The sequence below is a fragment of the Callithrix jacchus genome, chromosome 4 (assembly GCF_049354715.1).
Source record: "Callithrix jacchus isolate 240 chromosome 4, calJac240_pri, whole genome shotgun sequence".
Lineage (NCBI taxonomy): Eukaryota > Metazoa > Chordata > Mammalia > Primates > Cebidae > Callithrix > Callithrix jacchus.
In genome coordinates, this window is record NC_133505.1 from 167,486,377 (window position 1) to 167,511,866 (window position 25,490).

Sequence of the window (25,490 nt, forward strand, 5' to 3'; positions counted from 1 at the left end):
ACACTGATAAGTCAGAGAAGACCTAGCTGTTTTACTAAACCAACAATATAAACTAGTAACATTTGCTAAAGGTTTACCTAAATTGTGTGAATTTGATTTCTTAAACTGTTTCTGAGTTAATTTCCATGATCCACGTCTTCTTTTTTCTCACACTGAATTAAAGGTTCAATTTCCTTGGCTTCTGAGCATTTAGGACTATTCAATTTATAGAAGGACAGTTGGCTTTCTGTCGTCTGTGGGTTCTGCATCTGTGGATTCAGCCAAGTGCAGATCGAAAATATTTAGAAAAAAGTTGTTTTTGTACTGAACATGTACAGACTTTTTTGTTCTTGTTATGATTCCCTAAATAATTCAGTGTAACAATCGTATACATAGTAATTACATTGTATTAGGTATTATAACTAATCTAGAAATAATTTAATGTATATGGGATGATGTGCGTAGGTTATATGCAGATATTATCATTTTATATCAGACAGTTGGGCATCCCAGATTTTGGTTTTCCAAGGGAGGTCCTAGACTCAATCCCTCATAGATATTGAAGGACAGCTGTACTTACTTTGCAAAAGAAGCCTGTAGAGTTTTACTTGGCTTTTTGAGTATCTGAGTCTTGTTTAACAGAGAACCAAAGGAGGAGTATGTGTGTATTGAGGAACAGTTACTAAAAAGGGAGAGCAGCTAACCTGACTGAGTGAATGAAATTGTAAAGATTAACTGCACTGACTAGTAGTCAGTAGTAGCTCACTGCTGCAGTCCATCGTACCTATCTGGTTTATTCCTTTCCCTGACAGACTTACTCACGTGTTACGTGCCTGCTGTGTATCAGGCAGGGCTAGTGCTAGGCCATGGGACCCCAGTGGTGAATGAAATTTATGTGGTCTCTGCCTAGTGACTGGGTCCTTTTTTTTTTTTTTTGAGACAGAATCTCAAGTCTCACTCTAGCCCAGGCTGGAGTGCAGTGGCATGATCTCGGCTCACTGCAACCTCCACCTCCTGGGTTCAAGCGATTCTTTGCTTCAGTCTCCTGAGGAGCTAGGATTACAGGCGCATGCCACCATGCCTGGCGAATTTTTGTATTTTTAATAGGGACAGCATTTCACCGTGTTGGCCAGGCCGATCTTGAACTCCTGACCTCATGATCTGCCCACATCAGCCTCCCAAAGTGCTGGGATTACAGGCATGAGCCACTGCACCCAGCCATGACTGGGTCCTTTAAGAACCTTGATTAGGCCCAGAGAGCTTTTTGAGTTGGTCATCTCCCCACCCTCAGATTTAGCTAAAATTAGGGTGGCCATGCATTTCAATTTGAGTCCAAATTTGTGAAGAGGCCTTAACTTGTGTCCCTACACCAATTTGCCACTCAGCAGTAGAGTGAGGCTTCTTTAAGCTTGAGATCCAGGACCAATAGTCCCGTGGAACCCCTTGCCTCTTAGAATTTAGAGTCTTAGTTCACCCTGAACATCCTCCTAGTTCCTGAACATTGTGTGTTCTTCCTCAGCTTCATTCCTTTGCATGGGTCAGTTTCTATCCATCAGTTGCCCTTTTCTCTCTTTTCTTTTGGAATCATTTCAAGTGGTGTTTCTCTTGGAATTATTCCCATACTCCCAGCCAGACCATCTTTTTATTATATAAATCATAATATAAAGCATGCCCTGCCTTCAGAGAATTTATAAGCTAGTGGGAAAAGATGTAAGGTAATAGATTTTATAATTCATGGTCTGGTGCAGAACTGTAATAAATTTACATCTATAAGCTACGTATTTGCCATCAAATAAGTGGCATAACATGTTGCTTTATATAATCATTACAATGAACTTACAAAATAGGCATTTTCAGATAAGGGAGGTGAGGCTTTAAGGGAGGTATTAGTGCAAAATACCAGGAACCTGCTCTCAAATCCATATTTGTTACTCTATTTTATGTGGTATTTCCTTAGACATAAACAGGAAAAGACATTGTGAAAGATTTAGATAATAGTTTATTACAGCAACAGGGTAGATCACAGGAATGATTAATTGCCAAGTAAACTATACAGGGATGGGAGGAGGTCCTTTAGGCTGAGGTGGGAATGATAGCTTATCTAAATGTATTGTGAGCATTTGCCATGTTAATAAAAATATTATAACATCATTTAAAAATGGCCCCATCATGTTTCATTTTATGGTTATACCATAAAGCTTGAAGTTACTGTCAGTTTCTTATTATTCTAAACAACACTGCAGTCAACCTCTTGGTACATATCATAAGCTTTTCTGGCTGCTCTCTTAAAAGGATTTCCTGAAAGTAGAATTTGAAAGGATTTTGAACACTTTTAAAGGTTTTAATATCATAATAATTTTCTCTGGAAAGATTGTACAAATGTATATAGGTCATATTAGTGCTTACCTTACTGTATTCTTCCCAGCTTTGAGTATTCCTAAAAACTCTTTGCTAATTTCCTAGGCCAGAGAGTGCTATCTTGTTTTAATTTGAGTATCTGGTTATTAGCATAGGTGGAACTGTTTTAACGTTTTATTGCTATATAAATTTATTTTGACCAGCCCCAGTGGCTCATGCCTGTAATCCTAGCACTTTGGGAGGCTGAGGTGGGCTGTTCATTAGGTCAGAAGATTGAGACCATCCTGCCTAACACAGTGAAACCCTATCTCTACAAAAAATACAAAAAATTAGCCGGGCATGGTGGCACACACCTGTAGTCCTAGCTACTTGGGAGGCTGAGGCAGAAGAATCACTTGAAGCCGGGAGACGGAGGTTGCAGTGAGCCAAGATCACGCCACTGCACTCCAGCCTGGACAACAGAATGAGACTTTATCTCAAAAAAAAAATTATTTTGTGAATTGTGTTTTGGTTTTGTTTGCTCATTTTCTTGTTGGTATTTTGCAACTTTTTGTAATCCTCAATTTAACTTTTAATATGGCTTAGGTAATTTTTTATATACATAGAACACTTAAACATTCTTACAGTTAAATCTTTTCCTTTAAGATTTCTTTCATTTCTTTCTCCCATTTTGTGGGCTGTCTTTTTGTTTTCTTGATTGTGTCTTTTGCATAAAAGTTTCTAATTTTGGGCCGGGCATGGTGGCTCAAGCCTGTAATCCCAGCACTTTGGGAGGCCAAGGCGGGTAAATCACAAGGTCAAGAGATCGAGACCATCCTGGTCAACAAGGTGAAACCCCGTCTCTACTAAAAATACAAAAAATTAGCTGGGCATGGTGGTGCGTGCCTGTGGTCCCAGCTACTTGGGAGGCTGAGGCAGGAGAATTGCCTGAACCCAGGAGGCGGAGGTTGCGGTGAGGCAACATCGCGCCTGGGTAACAAGAGCGAAACTCCGTCTCAAAAAAAAAAAAGTTTCTAATTTTGATAAAGTCTGTTTTGTCTTTTGTTGTTCGTGCTTTTGTGTCATATTTTCACTTACACATTTTAGTTCTTACGTTTCGATCTTTGATTCATTTTGAATTAATTTTCATATATGGTGTGAATTAAGGATCCAACTTTATTTCTTTTCTTTTAGGGGGTTGTCCTTGACCTGTTTGTTGAAAAGACTATTCTTTTCCCATTGAATGCTCTTGGCACCCCAATTGAAAATCCATTGATCCTAGACATACAAGTTTATACCTGGACTCTCTCAGTTCTGTTCCGTTGATCTGTGTGTCTGTCCTTATGCCATTACCACAGTCTTCATTACTGTTGCTTAGTTTTGAAATTGGGAAAGTGAGTCCTCCAGCTTTACTCTTTTCCTGGATTGTTTTGGTTGCGTTTATCTTTTAGCACCTTGTATTCTTGTACTTGAAATAGTACTTAGCACATAATAGCTTCTTGTAAATATTTATTGCATGGATGGTTCAAGTACCCATTGCATCTGCCATTTGAATAATGAATTTATAGCTTTAAATAGAATTTTCTAGCTGTGTCTGTTTTTCAGCATTTTGTAACATATCTCAGTCCCTTGTTATTTCTGTGTTAAAAAGTTACTAGTAATGATATATATCTTGGGAATATGTTGCTTTATTAAAGATCTTGTGTGCATTGAAAAAAGAATCATAGAAGCGAAAAATGAACAACAAAGCCTGGTTTAACCAACATTGTATTAAATTATAAAGAAATGTTTAGGTTCTATACAGTTAAAATTATTCTTGGTAGAGGGATGCGTTTATATAATTAAATTTAGGTTTTCAGAAACGGAGTAGTTTCTTGTGTTAATTATTATATTAGAATTGTTATTTTGATGATCCTAGCTAAGTCAGAACAATTTGGTGGCTTGCTTGTTTCTGTTACTGATTTTTCCCCCTCAGTAATAGCGGTTAGGGTAGTAGAGCTGCGGCTGCTTTTCTGATAAGCATATGAAGAACTGCCAAAAGTGTTATTTATTTGGGCTTCTGGTGCCATCTGTAATTGAGAAGTATGTCAGTTTCTATTTATTTGGATGTTTTAAATAGTATTAGCTTGGCTGGGCACGGTAGCTCACGCCCGTAATCCCAGTGCTTTGGGAGGCTGAGGCGGGCAGATCACGAGGTCAGGAGTTGGAGACCATCCTGGCTAACACTGTGAAACCCCGCCTCTACTAAAAATACAAAAAATTAGCTGGGCGTGGTGGCGTGTGCCTGTGGTCCCAGGTACTCGGGAAGCTGAGGCAGGAGAATCACTTGGACCCAGGAGGCAGAGGTTACGGGGAGCCGAGATGGCACCACTGCACTCCAGCCTGGGCGACAGAGTGAGACTTCATCTCAAACGAACAAAATAGTATTAGCTTTGTTAAAGACTAAATTTTAGAGCTTTCATATGCCTACACATTTGTTCCACAAAAAATCTTCACGATCTTATGTAAGTTACGGAAACTGGGGCCCAAAGAGGTTAAATTTTTACAAAATAAATGGGTTGAATTTGACTAACTGTAAATATTTTAGCCTCCAAGATGACTTGATTTTTGCCTTTCTATGTTTATATTTCTTTTTGAACAAAATTTCCTTTCTCCTTTGCCTCCTAAAGACATTGCTGTGTAGTCACTTTGAAGGTTGAAGGTCAAGTATTTTTTTTGCTGTATGTGTGATGAAGCTGATTGTGCATCATTTTATTTTAACACTTAATACACAGAACAGTTTTTTTTAGATTAAAAAAGTATAAATATGCTGCTTTTTAGTGGTATACAATAAACTCTTTTTATGACACTTGAAATTGTCTTGAATATAGAATGACTATTTCAGACATTAGACAATAGGCTGTACATGACAGTAATCCCTGAGGCAAGGGCAACAAATAAGGTCAGTCTTCTGATTACACTGGCTTTTGTGTGGAAGCCTATTCCTGACTGTGGTACAGGGAGGAATACCAGGCAAAGCAGAGTGAACTTGCCAAGTGGAGGAAGCAGATTGGAGTTTGAGGAGGGTGAGGCATTTGGAAGTTGAGGGTAGAGTTCTGGAGAGGAAGGAGCAATACAGAAAAAGAGCTCCAGAAAATTTATATAAGACCTTCTTGAGTCTTTGATGAAAGATTGTGTGGAATAGAAACTCTGCAAATTAGGCAAGGAGCCGTTGAGGAGCTGTGAGCTGTGAAAGGTTTGCAGAGCTCCAGCAGGGATGGGAGGCACCTGAGTACCAGCTGGTAGAAGTGGAAAGTCTTTGTTGTGTTGGACATTTGGAGCATTCGGTAAAGACTTGGAAGGATCACAGTTTGGTAGTGGCGTTAGGCTGTTTCTAGAGGAAAGACTTCTATGGAATTAAGTTTAACCAAGCTTGAAAACAAATCTTAAAAGGATAGTAAGAAATTTGAGATAATTTAATAGCCTACCAAAAAAAAAAAAACCTCACAGTCTAATCCTCTTCAAAGGAAGACAACAAAATCCAGATACAACAATAGAAACGTATAATATCCAGCATCTGATCAAAATATGCCAGTACGCAAGAAAATGTGACCTATACCCAGGAGCAAAATCAGTCAATAGGAACAATCCTAGGAGTGTAACAGATGATGGAAGTAGCAGGAGTTGCTAAAATACTATGATTATAATTAGGCTCAAGTCAAAGAAGACATGAATGTTGGAGAAAAATAAAAGATGTAAAAAAGATCCAAATGGAACTTCTGAAAATGAAAAGTACGTTATATGAAATTACAGATACACTGGGTGGGATATCAACAGAGTAGACACTGCAAAAAACATCTGAATTTAGGGATATAGCAGTAGAAACTATGCAGAATGCGATGCAGAGAGAACAAAGACTGGAAAAAGTGTGCCAGAATATCGGTGACCTGTGGGATAGTATCAGGCAGTTAGCATGTATATTGAGGTTTAGGAGAAAAGAAAGAGGAGAACTGAAGAAATTTTTTTAAGAAATAATGGTTGTAAATGTTTCAGAGTTGATAAATGCTATCGACCATAGATTCAAAAAGCTCAACGAGTTTAAAGTAGGGTGAACACAGAATAAACTCATCACTGGAAGATCACTGCTTAATTCTCCTCTAGTTGTTACCTTTGTTGCCTGTCTTAAAAATAACTGTCCTTTTAGTGTTTTTTTTCCCTTCTACTTTTACATTTCTGGTATTATATTTTGGAAACATTCTTCCTTTCTGTCATTCGCCAAATCAGTTTCTTCCATGTTTGCTTAAGATCTCTCTCTCTCTTTTTCTTTCTTTTTTTTTTTCTTTCCCTCCCTCCCTCCCTCTCTCCCTCCCTCCCTCCCTCCTTCCTTTCCTTTCCCTTTTCCCTTTTTCCTTTTTCCTTTTTCCTTTTTCCTTTTTCCTTTTTCCTTTTTCCTTTTTCCTTTTTCCTTTCCTTTCCTTTCCTTTCCTTTCCTTTCCTTTCCTTTCCTTTCCTTTCCTTTCCTTTCCTTTCCTTCGTTTTCCTTTTCTTTTTCCTTTTCCTTTTCCTTTTTCTTTTTCTTTTTTGAGACCAAGTCTCAGTCACCCAGGCTGGAGTACAGTGGCACAACCTCAGCTCACTGCAACCTCTGCCTCCTAGGTTCAGGCCATTCTCCTGCCTCAGCCTCCTGAGTGACTGGGATTACAGGCATGCGCCACAATCCCCAGATAATTTTTGTATTTTTCCAGTAGAAACAGGGTTTTGCCATGTTGGCCAGGCTGGTCTGGAACTCTTGACCTCAAGTGATCCACCTGACTTGGACTCCCAAAGTGTTGGGATTAGAGAGGTGAGCCACCACGCCCAGCCTCTTTCTTTCAAAAGGCTTTTTTATTTTGTTTAGTCATATAACCTTAATTATGAACCATTTAAGAATTTTTCTAATTATTCTTGTTAACTGTTACTAGATAAAATATTAATTTATATTAATTACTCATTAAAATTTTTTTAAACTCAAATTTGTTTGAATAATTAACCAATTTTATAGGATGTATGGAGGCCAGTATCACTCCAAACATGAAACAACAGTGTGTCATAAAAGCTGGGAAATTATTTTGTTCAGTGAATTTTTTGACATTTATATGATTTTTTTTAAAAGTCAGTTTTGATGAGAACACATGGACACAGGGAGGGGAACATCACATACCTGGGCCTGCTGGCGGGTAGGGGCGTAGGGGCAGGAACACATTAGGAGAAATACCTAATGTAGGTTGATGGGTGCAGCAAACCACCATGGCTCATGTATACCCATGCAGCATACTTGAACATTCTGCACATGTATCCCAGAACTTAAAGTATAATAATAATAAGTCCATTTTGAATAAATCTCATGTATGTGGGTGGGTGGAGGTGTCTCTGTCCCTGCTTAGTGCAAAGGGAATTTTGTAGCTTGAGCACTGGCTTTGAATTAGTTATGCATCTGACATCTATATCCTTTAGGTGTTGAATACATGTCAGGATGAGATATTTTGAAAAGAACCTTGCCAAATGTGTGATAAAGATTATCTAAGTCAGTGTTTCTTATCCTTTTTTGGGTCACAGACTGCATTTGAGAACCTGATGAAAACTTTGGACTCTTAGAAAAATGCACACATGTACATAATACAAATTTATATTCAAGTTCAGGGAATTCTTAGTTTTCATGGTTGAAATATAAAGTAATAATGGCTTTGATGCCACAGCTATTTTTAAAATATTCCCTATGTTTTGTACATGTTGCATTTAATGATACACTATGAGACATTTCTTTTCTGAAACTATATGTGGTATTTATATTGGGAATACACGGGGCCTTTAAGCCCCACATTTCCAGTAAATTCCACATTGACCTTATGTGTTCAACCACAATTACCAATTATGTTCTCCTTAGTGAGAAAAGCTTCAAAGTTAAAAATAGGAGGTTTTATTTTTTTCCTTCTAAAATTTTTTAGACTCATTTACATTTTTTCTCAGTTTACATGGTTTTTAATTAAGGAAGTTATAGTTTTCATGAGACAAACTGTATGTATCTTTGATTACATCTTTGATGTTGGATCATGTTTTATTATGCTTTAGATATTAACCTGCCATTTGTAAGGATTTTATAGTTCCAGAAGGCATTGTTCCTCTCATGTCAACAATTCTTTTCCCTTTGTTGGCTACCAACACGTGAGTTGGTCTTGATTGCTGGAGTATAGGCAGAAGCTGTTTGGGATAAGGCATAACGTAGTCTGTCCCTGCTCCTTCCTGCTGCTTTTGGGAATCTGTTTACTCCACCTGCCCTGTCCTGGGTCATCATGAGCTCCTTCCACTCTCAGATGAGCCCTGCTCTCTCTTGCCTCAGATCCTCTGCACATGCTGTTCCTTCTGTCTTAGCAGCCCCTCACATTCTGCCTCCTTTTTCGGGGCAGTTTCTTCAGGACTTTTAAGTGTCAGTTGAAATGTTCTTTCTTCCGAGAAGCCTTCTTTGTTACCATCTTCCCAGTTCTCCAGGTTAAGTCCTGGTCTGCTTTGTCACAGAGATGAGGTGACCTTGTCATCATATCAGGGGCACATGCTGTCAACGTGGCTTACCACTGATGGATGATGTTAACCTTGATCACCTGTTTGTTAGGTTACCCCATTGTAATGTTACTTTTTCTTCCCACCTTTCTGTCACCAGAAGTGTAGCCCACACCTAAGGGGTGGAGAGTTCAATTCTACCTCCTTGAGAGGAAAGTATCTATGTAAATTAATTTGAATTTTTCTTTTCTGTACAGGAGATTTGTATCTATCTATCTGTGTATCTTATCTGTCTATGATTTTTCTTTTCTGTACAGGTTTGTATCTGTTGTTCCCTCCCTCCCTCCCTCCATCCGTCGGTCTGTCTGTCCGTCCCTCCCTCCCTCCCTCCCTCCCTCCCTCCCTCCCTCCCTTCTTCCTTCCTCCCTCCCTCCCTCCCTCCCTTCTTCCTTCCTCCCTCCCTCCCAGTAGTTATCATTATGGGCTCATGGTTGTACTCCAGTATACCTCATTTATTTTTTTGCTCAAAGTGTCCCAGGTTCGGCCAAATGGGAGCTCTTTGAGTTGGCTCCCATGTCTCTGTAACATACCTGATGGTTCAGTTTTTTGAATACTCCTCACTTGCTGGTACTGCAGGATGCTCAGGCCCATTCTGCACCTTCCTTGCCCTAGTCCCACAATCAGCCATTTCTCCAGAATTCTGTTTATTGGAGAATGGTATTGGAAAGCAGGATCTTGTCCCTGGATAAATGAGGTCTTTCTGTGCTGTCAAAGCAAAGGTGAGAGATTTTAGTACTCAGATTGCCTAATTTGCCTTCCCCACTTTAGTTTCCATTTTCCTTCACTGAATACTTTGGGAGAATATGTCATATGCTCACATTTTCTTGATTTATCCTACCAGCAGTTGGAACTAATGTTTTGAATGTGTTATGTGTGTTATAGGCCATATTTACAGTTAACTAATTTTGTAATCCAAATTTTAAGAAAAAGTAACTTCAGATAAGGAGATCCAGGCAGCTCATCTGTCCCCTATAGAGATGGTTCTTCAGTTGCTTGATTTCTTAAGAATGCCAATGATATAAAATCTATTTTCCACAAGTAAATTTAATTTAGAATAAGGAGATTTTAAAAAATGTTCTTGTTTGCAACAAAAGAGAGTGGGTAGAAGATTGTAATTCATTCTTGAATGAATTAACCGCTAAGTAAAATTTTAACCATTTTCCTTGTTTCTCTGTAAACTCTTACGTTTTGTCTTTGGCATAAGCCCCTTTGTTTGTTTTTCCTTCCAGCTTTGACAGTTTTTTATCTTTCAAAATTTCCTGTCTTGCCCTATAGTTCTCTTTAGTTAAGCCTGAAACAACTATTTGAATGAAGCATCATGTCTATTTTTTTGGTTTCCTTTGAATATTTTTTGGTCGGCATTTCGTGGTAGAATGTATCCACAGTGATACTGATGTGTCATGATTCTTTTCTCCTCGTGTGTTTCAGGGACATGCTCCCGCCTGTGCTCCCTGCTGCACTGCCCCTGTGCAGTCAGGCCCAATCTAAGAAGGCAGGCTTTTCTCACAGTGTTGATTTTCTTCTTGCTGTCCTATACACATATGATCTGGTATTTATCCTGAAAACTTTGGTTGAAGATATATAGAGACACACTCACACAATATTTGGAGGTAGTAGATATGGTAAAAAATAAGAAAGCATCCCTGCAAAATGTCTTATTCTTTGTCCTCTGTTTTTAAGTACTCAACTCTTTGCAACCAAATTGCAAAAATAACAGAAATAGTTATATTTGTCTTTTTAATGTGTAACAGGACTCATTTGTATTTAAATGCCCAAAGGTTTCTCTCTCTTTTTCTGTTTTATTTTTCATTTTTATTTTTATTTTTTATTTTTTTTTTTTGTACTTCTCATTGGAGAGTCTTTCTGGTTAACCAGAATTGAATTAATTAGTATGAAGTCTTTAAAGCGTTTTGTAGTGTTTATATAGTTTTATAAGAGTTTATTTTCTGAAAGCCTTCATCTGAAGATATTTTTATTTTTATTTTTTTGAGACAGAGTTTCACTCTTGTTACCCAGGCCGGAGTGCAATGGCGCGATCTTGGCTCACCTCAACCTCCGCCTCCTGGGTTCAGGCAATTCTCCTGCCTCAGCCTCCTGAGTAGCTGGGATTACAGGCACACGCCACCATGCCCAGCTAATTTTTTGTGTTTTAGTAGAGACGGGGTTTCACTATGTTGACCAGGATGGCCTTGATCTCTTGACCTCGTGATCCACCTGCCTCGGCCTCCCAGAGTGCTGGGATTACAGGTGTGAGCCACCGTGCCTGGTCTGAAGATATTTTTAAACAGCTTATAATTATTTTTATTTCTAACAGGAGTAAAAATTTATCCATGTGGGCTAATTTGTCTCTTTATATATATTTGTTTTCTGTCTTTATGTATCCTTTTTGTTTTATTTAGTTCACGTCTGATAAAATATGGTATATACATCTATGAGTAAAACAAAGGTCTTCATACCAGAAGACATAAATCAAGCAGACCTCATCCACTTATCCACTTTTCCAAGACCTGGTCTTATTCACTTACTATATAAAACTTAACAACTGATGTTCACAGCATCATGAATGCTGATAGCTAATAGGCTCCTCTGTAGAATACAGAATGTGATACAGACACCGATTTTCTGTTCCGACCAATTGAACTAGACACTTAGCAGGAGTTTCCGGTTTGTTCCTAAATCTGTTTAGATCTTTGCGTTTTAATTGTGATTGTGTAACTTAGTAGACTGTTATACAAATCTATGAAATGTGAGTGTGAAAGAGAATGTTGCTTCTACATAAACTAATTTGGAATGGTTTGCGAAGTCTCGGTATAGGTGAGTAACATGCATTAAAATTGTCTGAAATTAGGTATAAGAGAAAACTGTGAAAGCTTAGGAAGAAAAATCATGAACATCCAGAAAAATCGCTCCACAAAAGTCTTTAAATTCGTGTTCTATTTTAGAAAAATAGGGAGTAGAGATGGTAGATGCTGCATTGTGCAACGTCTGAAAAGCCACGAAGTGAACTCAGAACTTCTGTCAGTGGACCAGCACTAAAAGACCACGCTGGAGCCCTCATCAAAGTAGTGGTTGATGAAAACCCATTCATGGGTTTAAAGCAAAAGTAATATGTAAGGTTTTCATGTGTGGCAGTTGTGTATTACAATTTAACAAACCATACCAATGTATAACAGCTTAAAAACCATTTATTAGCTGTCATGGTATTGAGTGGTTTTTCTGCTTCTTATGGTGTTGGCTGCAGAACAGGGACAACTGGAGATCAAAAATAGCCTCACTCACAGGGCTAGCAAGTTAAGTCAGTGCTGGCTCTCAGCTGGGAGCTCCACTAGTTTGGGTTAGCTAGCTTCTCCTTCATGCACCTCTCCACCTGACTTAGTTGAGCTTCTTACATGGTGGCTAGCTTTCCCAGGAGTACACAGGTGGCCTTCTTAAGGTTTAGGCCCGGAACTGGTCCAGTGTCATTTTTATTACATTTCGTGGGTTAAAGCAGTCACAAAGTCATTCCAAATTCAAGAGTAGGTGTGCAAGTTTGTGACCACTAGGACGCCAGGTTTATCAAGGACCACCACAGTAACAGCTGCCAGAGTATATTTTAATTTTTTGTCTGCATGTTTCATTTTTAATGTTTTTAATGTAAGTATGTTTAATTAACTGGCCAACCACAAGTTCCAGTGGCATTGTGTAAGACTTCTAAATTAAAGTGTTTGCAAGAAAACAATAATTTGATTTAAACTTGTATTCTTACTAATAAGTGTGGGTGCAGAGGGATTTTAGCTCAAGTTAATCTGATTCTAAAACATTATTGCCTACATCATACCCCATTGCTGTCATTTTGGTTAGTATAGAGTCATCTTGGCACCCAGGGCTACAGTATCATTTAAGCAACATTATTGTCAAAAATCAGCAATCCTTCTTCTTGTAGCCTTTAAAAATATATTTTGGCCCGGAATGGTGGCTCACGCCTGTAATCCCAGCACTTTGGAAGGCCGAAGTAGACGGATCACGAAGTCAAGAGATCAAGACTATCCTGGCCAACCTGGTGAAACCCTGTCTGTACTAAAAAGATAAAAATTAGCTGGGTGTGGTGGTGTGTGCCTGTAGTCCCAGCTACTCAGGATGCCGAGGCAGAAGGATTGCTTGAACCTGGGTGATAGATGTTCCAGTGAGCTGAGATTGCCTCATTGCGCTCCAGCCCGGCGACAGAGCAAGATGCTGCCTCAAAAAATATATATATATGTATATACATATTTTTAAAATAGTGAAATGTTATTGTATTTTAATGGGATTTGGCTAATGGTTAAATCTAAAGTATTAAACTTAATTTAACTTGATTTGTTTATTCAATCAGCAAGTCGTTTTGAGCACATAATCTGTACCAGCCACTGTTGCGGACACTGGAGAAACAGTGTTAAGGTTGATAAGCTCCTGCTCTTCAGTAGTTGTTGGGGAGATAGTTTCTCATTCATTTCCATAGGAAATCTGGTTTTTTTTTTTTTAATCTATGCTTGTTTTAAAAAGAATTTTCATTAAAAAATAAGTCTACATGTCTCTTGAAAAATAACCAAGAATTGGGTTTGTAAAGACGCTATGCTCTGAATCAGTGCAAAAGTTAGGTAATACATGTTGGATTTGACCGTTCACCTGGCAGTTAGCTGATAAATGTTCAACTATAGGTTGATGATAAAGATAACTAACTTATTAATATGACTCTTGTAATATGGAGAACTAACTTATTAATAAATTGGCTCTTGTAATATGAACCAAACATACAACCTCAAACTGAGCTTAGTTCCCTTTGGTTTATACTGCAGGCCAAGGAAGCTATACAAATTGTGTAAAGAAAAAAAATCTATCCCTTCTGCCTGTGTCCTTCCTCTGTCCCCCTGTAGCAGAAATCTCCCTAATACTAATTACCTAATAGAGAGTAAGTTAATGTGGAGGTGGATGAGAGAACTTCACACAAATGAATATTATACTTCACAAGTGGATAAAATGTCCTTTTATTTTGAGGGATGTCTCTAAATGAAGTGTTTCGGGGGTGCTTTTGCAGTACCACAGATGTTTTCAGATTCATCTAATCCAGCTTCATCATTTTACAGATGAGCTATTTCAGGCACCACTGTGGTTTACCTAATATGTCAGAGCAGAACTGTTTAACCCCAGGTAACTTGGATTTTTGTTTTGTTTTGTTTTCACACATTTTTCCTTTAAAACCTACACCAAACTCCCTTGGGTTGAGTTCAAGACGTACTTTGCCTAGACCAGATTGTAGTGTAAAATGAGTAGTACTTTAGCAGGGTTTTATGGTAAAAAGAGTGAAATGTTGTTTTACGTGACTGTTGGAAGTTTAGTGTCAGAAAGACATTTCACATTTGTATGTTGTTAAGCACAAATAAGACAAGTGTTTCAGGGTAGCTGATGTCTTGTACTACTTTCCCCATCCCAAATCATTGGTATCCATGTAAACATTCTGAACTGGTCAACTGACCACGTTAGCTCATCTCACATGAATGATTACAAAATGAGGTTTTGGATGCTTATGGTTAGTTAACTGAAATGATGCACATTCTTTTGAACTTACCACTAGTATTTTTCTAGATTTTGTGTGTAAGTGTTGTTTTTAAAAGAAAAAAGAGTAAAAGTTTGCTTGATTTCTTTCCCTCCTGTTATATATTACTTCTAAGCTAAGCCTCTCAAACTAAGTTGTTTTTCTCTGGCTGCTTTTAATATTTTTCTCTTCATCATTGGTTTTCAGCAATTCGGTTATGACATGCATAACAACACACTGAGAGTTTTCTGTATAGTTCTTTTGCTTGGAGTTCATTGGATCTGTGAGCTTATGGTTTTCCCCAGATTTGAAAACTTTTCAGCCCTTCTTCAGAGATTTTTTTTCTCACCTCCCTTTTCTAGTTTTGAACTCGAATAACACATGGTTAGACTACTTGATATTTTCAAACAGGGCACTGTTTTTTTTTTTATGTCTCTTAATCTTTTTCTCTCTGATTCATTTTCCATAGTTTCTCTTGCCATGTCTTCAAGTTCACTGGTTTTTTCTTCAGCTGTGTCTGATCTGCTATTAAACCCACAGTATTTTTCAGATATATTTCATATTTATAATGTTCACATATTTTCATATTTAAAAAAAAATATTTATAATGTCTGCTTGAGTCATTTCTGGTCTGTTTCTTTTGTTTTTTCTCCTGGTTTGGGTCATGTATTTTTTTCTTTGGTGTTTTTTGTTTGTTTGTTTGCTTGAGACAAGGTCTTGCTCTGTCACCCAGCTGGAGTGTAGTGGTGCAGGTTCAAGTGATCTCTTGCCTCAGTCTCCTTAAGTAGCTGGAACCTCAGGGGCATGCCACCATGCCTGGCTCATTTTTGTATTTTTTGTAGAGATGGGATTTGTCATGTTGCCATGTTTTGCAACATGCCATGTTGGCCAGGCTTGCTTTGAACTCCTTTTTCCAACTCAGCCTCCCCAGGTGTTGGGATTGCAGTTATGAGCCATTGCACCTGGCTGGTGATGTTTTGATAGGATGGAAAACCTTGTGAAATTCTTTTTCTTTTGAGTCTTGCTCTGTTGCCAGGCTGGAGAGCAGTAGCACGATCTTGGCTCACCACAGCTTCTGCCTCCTGGGTTCAAGCAATTCTTCTGCCTCAGCCTCCCTAGTGGCTGGGACTACCAGCATGCCACCACGCCCAGCTAATTTTTGTATTTTTAGTAGAGATGGGGGTTTCATCATGTTGGCCAGGGTGGTCTCAATCTCTTGACCTTGTGATCTGCCCGCTTCAGCCTCCCAAAGTGCTAGGATTACAGGCATGAGTCACCGCGACCAGCCGGCCATGAATTTTATTAAGACGGCCAGGAATTTTATTAAGTGGTAGACTCTTTTTAAAAGAAAGTTTCTTTAAATAATGTTGGATTTTGTTCTGACATGTAGATGTTACTAAGTTGCTTGGACGGAATGTAAACTAGTATCTTTTCCAACAAGTGAGAATACCATATTGACTGTGTTAAGTAAAACCCAAGAAATTATTAAATTAATTTTAATTATGAAGTATAAGTATAGTGGCTGGTAGTACCATATGACGTTTTCCTTACTCATTTTCTTTGATTTTTAATGAGTAAGGAGGGATGAAATATACTGTTTTGTCTTATTTAATATATCATTTATGACAGTATTCATCTTCATTTCAGAGTGATTTTTAAGTCTAATTACTATTAGAGTAATTAGAGAATTTAGAAATACCTTGAAGTCAATAGTTGTTTATAGCATCTGTGTGAATGTATAAAGATAAGACAGATGACTTTTTGTTTTGTAATAGATGCAGATTGGAAAACGGGATTGTTAGCTTCTGTAGAATTATTACAAGGATTTATTCTTATACTTTGAGAGTACAGCCAAATAAATTTTTCCATGTGTAGAGAAGTAGTTTGTCCACAGTTGGAGGATAGCACAATGCAAATAACTATTCTTCTTTGTCCCCAATTTAAAGTCTTCATTAAAGTTAACCGTTTTATTTTATGTGCTTTCTTAGACTCTCTTTATCTGCTAAAGCATAGGGCTCAATTTCCATGGTGTGTAGATCCCATAAAGGTACTTATTTATTTATTTTTTTAAAAAATCAGCTCTGCTTGTCTTTTTAGAGTATGACTCTCTGCAGGTTGGGGGGCATGCCATTTAGATCACCGAAGTTTGGTGTTGTCAGTCCCTCTTCAGAAAAGTTCTCCTCCACTTTCACTCTGCATTGCATTGATTTATCATCCACATAGTGCTAGCAAAACAGACCATTTTGTATTTTGTATAGCCCTTCATTTCTATCATTTTAATTTTTTTAACAAGCCTTTACAACTGAATTTCCTGAAATATTTTAGAATGTAGACCTTTAAAATTCGAAATCATTAGTCTTAATAGTCTTAGACAAATTCAATAATGAATGCTTCACCCATCCAGGACAGCTGAGATGTGGCCTTAGCTTCTGAGTTCACACTCCTCCTCACCGCAAAGGATGTGTTTTGAATGAGGTTTTGTTTGCTATTTCATATCTGACTTCATTTTTCTGTTTGTCCTGGTATTCCCTGCTGTCTCGCTTTGATGTATTTAACTGACTAAACATTTGTGCTATAGTTTCCTGGCAGTTACCACTGTAATGTGTCAAGTGCATTATTGTGAAAAGCACTGAATGTTTGCGAGAACTGTGCTGGACACCCCTGGAGATTCAAAAGTAATAAAATATAGTCTTTTCTTACTATTTCCTTTAAGTATATTAGTGAAGAAATTAAATGAAAACAGAAGCCTTATAATATTGAGTTTGAAATAATTCAAAAGATATTTAAAATGTTAAAATTGTTTCCAGGCCTATACCATGCTGAACTCCTAGGTGAGCTTCTCTTGTAAGGTGAAGCAGATGAGCAAGAACTCAGGTTCTCTCACTGAGCACAGGAACTTCCAAGGCCTGTGAGATGAGTAGTGTCAGTTATTTAGTGAACACTTACTGTATTCTGACTCTTTGGTTAAGTATACATTACTGGGTTTAAGCCTCACAGGAATAAGTATTTATAAGTCTAAGTATTTATTATCTTTCTTTTCTAACTATACACTGTAGAGATAAAATTTGTCCAAAGTCTGCCCAGTTAAGGGACAGTACAGCTAGGATTTAAACAGGGGTCTACTACAGCACCAAGCCTATGCTGTTCATCATCCCAAATAGTATTATTAACCACTGCAAGAATGGAAAACAAATACATGATTTTGGCATTTATAGCCATGTTCTTTAATCAGTCAAATCAGCTATTACACAGTGAGTCTAGAAGAAGTGGGTGTAAGAAATTTCAAGTCATCTCTAAGTTTACTCTTTGTTGTGTGATATTTTGAGACTTAAATAAGAAATTTAGTTTAAGGGAATAGGCAGGTACATTTAAAATGTATTTCTACATTTGCACGTAGTTTAAAGTTAACTTTCAGGGAATTTAACTTCTATGTCTTGTGAGTACATATATGTTTAGGAACACGTATGTATTCTCCTAAGTATCTACAGTGGTCTTTAAAAATGCAGTTATTAAAAAGATCAGTTTTTTACCTGTTAGGGATTTTTTTTATAGATTTCATTATTATAAAGTTTTATAATTCTGCAGCATTTTTATTTTTCAAAAGATAATTTCTTTTCTGAAGTTTTGTCAATCTAATTCAATAATACTGGCATCCTACATTTTAAAGTGTCTTTTCTGTTTCCCTCATGACTTTGAAATAGCTTTGATTTTTTCATATGTAAATTTTTTTAATTGTTAGAAAAGAGAAATAAATCAGAAAATAAGAATCTCAAATATCAAATAGTCAAGATATATTATTACAGTGTCATTAAAAACATAGTCATGAACAGATCCTTAGTGATGCAGTTCGTAACCTCCTTTGAGGCAGAAACTGGCATTCATGATAAAATGCTTAAGCAATTTTTTCATAATGCTTAAGGAAATTAAGACCTTCTCTAGGAAACCCTCACCTGCTTAACTTAATGATAGTTGAAATTCTAATAATTTTTAGCCAGCATCCTCTCTGTTTGTATAAATGATTATACATCAGTTCTCTTATCACATAAAAAACTATAAAAATAAATTACTTAACTGGCATGCTAGAAATTTCTTTCATAGAATCCTAAAACTAAAAAGTTGGCATATGGTCAAAACTAATTTAGGGGGACATTTTAACTCACCTTTTTTTAACTTGCAATTTAGGTTTTGGGGTACATGTGAAGAACATGCAAGATTGTTGCATAGGTACACATGTGGCAGTGTGATTTGCTGCCTTCCTCCCCTTCACCTGTATCTGGCATTTCTCCCCATGCTATCTCTCCCCAACTTCCCACCCCCTGCTGTCCCTCCCCTATTCCCCCACAACAGACCCCAGTGTGTAGTGCTCCCCTCTCTGTGTCCATGTGTTCTCATTGTTCAACACCCGCCTATGAGTGAGAACATGCAGTATTTCATTTTCTATTCTTGTGTTAGTTTGCTGGGAATGATGGTCTCCAGGTTCATCCATGTCCCTACAAAGGACACAAACTCATCGTTTTTGATGGCTGCATAATATTCCATGGCACATATATGTGCCACATTTTTTCTGTCCAGTCTATCATCGATGGGCATTTGGGTTGGTTCCAGGTCTTTGCTATTGTGAACAGTGCTGCAATGAACATTCGTATGCATGCGTCCTTATAGTAGAACGATTTATAATCCTTTGGATATATACCCAGTAATGGGATTGCTGGGTCAAATGAAATTTCTATTACTAGGTCCTTGAGGAATTGCCACACTGTCTTCCACAATAGTTGAACTAATTTACACTCCCACCAACAGTGTAAAAGTGTTCCTATTTCTCCACATCCTCTCCAGCATCTGTTGTCTCCAGATTTTTTAATGACCGCCATTCTAACTGGTATGAGATGGTATCTCAATATAGTTTTGATTTGCATTTCTCTAATGACCAGTGATGATGAGCATTTTTTCATATGATTGTTGGCCTCATGTATGTCTTCTTTTGTAAATTGTCTCTTCATATCCTTTGCCCACTTTCGTATGGGCTTGTTTGTTTTTTTCTTGTAAATCTGTTTTTGTTCTTTGTAAATTCTGGATATCAGCCCTTTGTCAGATGGGTAGAGTGCAAAAATTTTTTCCCATTCTGTTGGTTGCCGATTCACTCTAATGACTGTTTCTTTTGCCGTGCAGAAGCTGTGGAGTTTGATTAGGTCCCATTTGTCTATTTTGGCTTTTGTTGCCAATGCTTTTGGTGTTTTGGTGATGAAGTTCTTTCTTACAACTATGTCCTGAATGGTTTTTGCCTAGATTTTCTTCTAGGATTTTTATGGTCTTAGGTCTTATGTGTAAGTCTTTAATTTATCTGGAGTTAATTTTAGTGTAAGGTGTCAGGAAGGGGTCCAGTTTCTGCTTTCTGCACATGGCTAGCCAGTTTTCCCAACACCATTTATTAAACAGGGAATCCTTTCCCCATTGCTTGTTTTTGTCAGGTTTATCAAAGATTGTATGGTTGTAGATATGTTGTGTTGCCTCCGATGCCTCTGTTCTGTTCCATTGGCCTATATCTCTGTTTTGGTACCAGTACCATGCTGTTTTAATTACTGTAGCCTTGTAGTATAGTTTGAAGTACGGTAGTGTGCGGTAGTGTGATGCTTCCCACTTTGTTCTTTCTGCTTAGAATTGACTTGGATATGCGGGCTCTCTTTTGGTTCCATATGACGTTTAAGGTGTTTTTTTCCAGTTCTGTGAAGAAAGTCGATGGTATCTTGATGGGGATAGCGTTGAATCTGTAAATTGCTTTGGGCAGTATGGCCATTTTCACGATATTGATTCTTCCTAACTATGAGCATGGAATGTTTCTCCATCTGTTTGTGTCCTCTCTTGTTTCGTTGAGCAGTGGCTTGTAGTTCTTAAAGAGGTCCTTTACGTTCCTTGTTAGTTGTATTCCAAAGTATTTTATTCTTTTTGTAGCAATTGTGAATGGCAGTTCATTCTTGATTTGGCTCTCTTTAAGTCTGTTATTGGTGTATAGGAAGGCTTGTGATTTTTGCACATTGACTTTGTATCCTGAGACTTTGCTGAAGTTGCTTATCAGTTTCAGGAGATTTTTGGCTGAGACGATGGGGTCTTCTAGATATACAATCATGTCATCTGCAAATAGAGTCAATTTGACTGCCTCCTTTCTTATTTGAAGACCCTTTATTTCTTTTTCTTGCCTGATTGCTCTGGCTAGAACTTCCAGTACTATATTGAATAGGAGTGGTGAGAGAGGGCATCCTTGTCTAGTGCCGGATTTCAAAGGGAATGCTTCCAGTTTTTGCCCATTGAGTATGTTATTGGCTGTTGGTGTGTCGTAAATAGCTTTTATTATTTTGAGATATGTTCCATCAATACCTAGTTTATCAAGTGTTTTTAGCATAAAGGGCTGTTGAATTTTGTCAAAGGCCTTCTCTGCATCAATTGAGATAATCATGTGGTTTTTGTCTTTGGTTCTGTTTATGTGGTGAATTACGTTTATAGACTTGCATATGTTGAACCAGCCTTGCATCCCCGGGATGAATCCTACTTGATCATGGTGGATAAGCTTTTTGATGTGCTGTTGTAGTCAGCTTGCCACTATTTTATTGAAGATTTTTGCATCTATGTTCATCATGGATATTGGCCTGAAGTTTTTTCTTGCTGAGTCTCTGCTGGGTTTTGGTATCAGGATGATGTTGGTCTCATAAAATAATTTGGAAAGGAGTCCCTCTTTTTGGCTTATTTGGAATAGTTTCAGAAGGAATGGTACTGGCTCCTCTTTGTATGTCTGGTAGAATTCAGATGTGAACCCATCTGGACCTGGGTTTTTTTTTGGGTGGTAGGCTCTTAATTGCTGCCTCAACTTCAGATCTTGTTATTGGTCTGTTCAGGGTTTCGACTTCTTCCTGGTTTAGGCTTGGGAGGAGGCAAGTGTCCAGGAATTTATCCATTTCTTCCAGGTTTACTAGTTTATGTGTATAGAGTTGTTTGTAATAATCTCTGATGATGATTTGAATTTCTGTGGAATCTGTGGTGATATCCCATTTATCATTTTTTATTGCATCTATTTGATTATTCTCTCTTTTCTTTTTTATAAATCCAGCTAGTGGTCTATTTCGTTGATCTTTTTGAAAAACCAGCTCCTGGATTTATTGATTTTTTTTGAAGGGTGTTTTGTGTCTCTATCTCCTTCAGTTCTGCTCTGATCTTAGTTATTTCTTGTCTTCTGCTAGGTTTTGAGTTTTTTTGATCTTCCTCTTCTAGCTCTTTCAATTTTGATGATAGGGTGTCAATTTTAGATCTCTCCTTGCTTCTCACGTGGGCATTTATTGCTATATATTTTCCTCTAGAGACTGCTTTAAATGTGTCCCAGAGATTCTGGTATGTTATGTTTTCATTCTTGTTGGGTTCGAAGACTTCTTTATTTCTGCCTTCATTTCACTGTTTATCCAGTCAATATTCAAGAGCCAGTTGTTCAGTTTCCATGAAGCTGTGCGTTTCTGAGTTAGTTTCTGAATTCTGAGTTCTAACTTGATTGCACTGTGGTCTGAGAGACTGTTTGTTATGATTTCTGTTCTTTTGCATTTGCTGAGGAGTGATTTACTGCCAATTATGTGGTCAGTTTTAGAGTCGGTGTGATGTGGTGCTGAGAAGCATGTATATTCTGTGGATTTGGGGTGGAGAGTTCTGTAAATGTGTATTAGGTTTGCTTGTTCCAGGTCAGAGTTCAAGTCCTAGATATCCTTGTTAATTTTCTGTCTGGTTGATATGTCTGATATTGACAATGGGGTGTTAACGTCTCCCACTATTATTGTGTGGGGAGTCTCAGTGTCTTTGTAAGTGATTAAGAACTTGCCTTATGTATCTGGGTGCTCCGTATTATGTGCGTATATATTTAAGATCATTAGCTCTTGTTGCATCGATTCTTTTACCATTATGTAATGTCCTTCTTTGTCTCTTTTGGTCTTTGTTGCTTTAAAGTCTATTTTATCAGAGATGAGAATTGCAACTCCTGCTTTTTTTTTGCTCTCCGTTTGCTTGATAAATCTTCCTCCATCCCTTTATTTTGAGCCTTTGTGTATCCTTGCATGTGAGATGGATTTTCTGGATACAGCACACCGATGGGTTTTGGCTTTTTATCTTGCCAGTCTGTTTCTTTTGATTGGGGCATTTAGCCCATTTACATTTAGGGTTAATATAGTTATGTGTGAATTTGATCCTGCCATTTTGATGCTAAGTGGCTGTTTTGCCCATTAGTTGATGCAGATTCTTCATTTTGTTTCTGCTATTGACCATTTGGTATGTTTTTGGAGTGGTGGGTACTGGTTGTTCTTTTCTATGTTTAGTGCCTCTTTCAGGAGCTCTTGTAAAGCAGGCCTGGTCGTGACAAAATCTCTGAGTACTTGCATGTCTGCCAAGAGTTTTATTTTTCCTTCACTTATGAAGCTTAGTTTTGTTGGATAGGAAATTCTGGGTTGAAAGTTCTTTTCTTTAAGGATGTTGAATATGGGCGCACACTCTTTTCTGGCTTGTAGGGTTTCTGCCAAGAGATCTGCTGTGAGTCTGATGGGCTTTTCTTTGTAGGTAACCTGACCTTTCTCTCTGGCTGCCCTTAGCATTTTCTCCTTCATTTCAACCCTGGTGAATCTGATGATTACGTGCCTTGGGGTTGCTCTTCTTGCGGAATATCTTTGTGGTGTTCTCTGTATTTCCTGGATTTGAATATTGGCCTGCCTTGCTAGGTTGGGGAAGTTTTCCTGAATAGTATCCTGAAGAGTATTTTCCAGTTGGATTCATTCTCTTTGTCACATTCAGTTACAACTATCAAACATAGCTTTGGTCTCTTCATGTAGTCCCACATGTCTTCTAGACTTTGTTCATTCCTTTTTGTGCTTTTTTCTCTAATCTTGCCTTCTTGTTTTATTTCATTGAGTTGTTCCTCAACCTCTGATATCCTTTCTTCTACCTGGTCAATTCGGCTGTTGAAACTTGTGCATGCTTTGCGAAATTCTCGTGTTGTGTTTTTCAGCTCCATCAATTCACTTATATTCCTCTCTAAGTTTTCCATTCTTGTTAGCATTTCATCAAACCTTTTTTCACGGCTCTTAGTTTCTTTGCCTTGATTTAGAACATGTTCTTTTAGCTCATAGAAGTTTCTTATTACCTACCTTCTGAACTCTGATTCTGTCATTTCATCACACTCATTCTCCATCCAGACTTGTTCCCTTGCTGGTGAGGAGTTGTGATCCCTTGTAGGAGGCGAGGTGTTCTGGTTTTGGGTGTTTTCCTCCTTTTAGTGCTGGTTTCTTCCCATCTTTGTGGATTTATCCACCTGTCGTGTTTGAAATTGTTGACTTTCAGATTGGGTCTCTGACTGGACATCCAGTTTGTTCATGATGAAGTTATTTCTGTTTCTTAGTTTTCCTTCTTACAGCCCCTCTGCTGTAGGACTGCTGAGGTCCACTCCAGGTCCTGCTTGCCTGGGGATCACCTGCAGCAGCTGCAGAAGTGTAAGGCTTGCTACCAGTTTCTTCTTCTGCTGTCTTTGTCCCTGAAGGATACCTGCCAAATGTAATTCTGATGTCTCCTTTATGAGGTGACTCTTTGGATATACAGATGTCAGGGAGCTGCTTGAGGAGACAGTCTGTCCTTTATAGGTGCTCAAGTGCTGAGCTGTGAGCTCCGTTGTTCATTCAGAGCTGCTGGGCAGGTACGTTTAAGTCTGCTGCAGCAGAACTCATAAACCTCTTTTTTTTTCCCAAGTGCGCCTTCCCAGGGAGTTAGGACTTTATTTATGAGTTTCCCTTGTGCTGCTGCCTTTTTTTCAGGACTGCCCTGCCCAGGAAGGAGGGCTCCGCCCTGCTGCTGTGTGAACTTTCCTGCATTCCTGTTTATATGGGTGTCGTTAGAACTGCCTCAGCAATGGTGGCCCACCTCTGTAATGGCAGACTCTCTCTGTAATGGCGGGTTGCCTCGGCAATGGCGGGCTGCCTCAGCAATGGCAGACTACCTCCATAGGGGTGGAGTGCCTCAGTAATGGTGGACACGCCTCCCCGGCAGAGGTGGACTGTCTCAGGTTCAACGGTGCTTGCCGTTAAACTCTCAACCCAGAGCGTTTCCAATTTCTGTTTTTTGTTGTTGTTGTTTTTTTCTGTGGGGGTGGGACCAGCCGAGCCTGATCACCTGGCTCCCTGCCTCATAGCCTTTTTTTTTTAAGTTGAATGGTTGACTCTCTTCCAGGTGTTCCAGTAGCCTGCTGAAAAGGTGCTGGGATGTGTGTGATTTCCCGTGTGGCGACCCACTGTGCCGGCTGAAACAACGGTGCTGAGATTCATGGCGCTCTTTTGCCCGGGAATGTCCTGGCCTGGCTCCCTGTTTCAGTCAGTCCCCTGTTTAATCAGATGAATGGGCAACTCTGCCTTCTCGGAGCTCCAATCGCCAGCTTAAAAGGGCAACCAGACCAGTGTATTTTGTACAGAGAACCGCCGTGCTGGGGTGCTGGCAAAACAGCTGCACTGGCCAAAACAGCCACGTTGGCGACCCATGGGGCTCCTCCACCTGGGAATCTCCTGGTCTGTGGGCAATAAAGATCCGTCTGGAAATGCAGTGTCCACTCACCCTCTGTGCTTTCACTGAGAGCTGCAATCCTGAGCTGCTCCTAAACGGCCATCTTGGATCTCCCTCTGAAATAGCTTTGATTTTATGTCAATATATAAATTGCCAAGAAAAAATGGATTATATACTGGATATAATTTGGAGTTATGTTTATAAAAATAGAAACTTTTTTTTTTTTTCTTAAAGAGATGCACTTTCACCATGTTGGCCAGCGGTCTTGAACTCCTGACCTCAGGTGATCCACCCACCTCGCCCTCCCAAAGTGCTGGGATTGCAGGCATGAGTCACTGCACCCAGCCAGAAAGTATATTTTAGAAATGTTCAGAATGAGGTAGACTGTGATGGTACATATTTGGAAAGAATGTCATACTTGATTCTTTCTGGTTCACATTTTAAAAATTGTGTTTGCTCTCAATTTGTATCATTAAGTTTTATTTTGTTT

At 38.5% G+C, this 25,490-nt stretch overlaps 1 protein-coding gene across 8 annotated transcripts in view; it reads left to right on the top strand.

Annotated features, from left to right (window-relative positions):
- The window catches only part of MAP3K4 (mitogen-activated protein kinase kinase kinase 4), a 128,863-nt gene that overhangs the window by 14,168 nt on the left and 89,205 nt on the right, over positions 1 to 25,490 (top strand). The gene's annotated exons all lie outside the window — the stretch shown is intronic.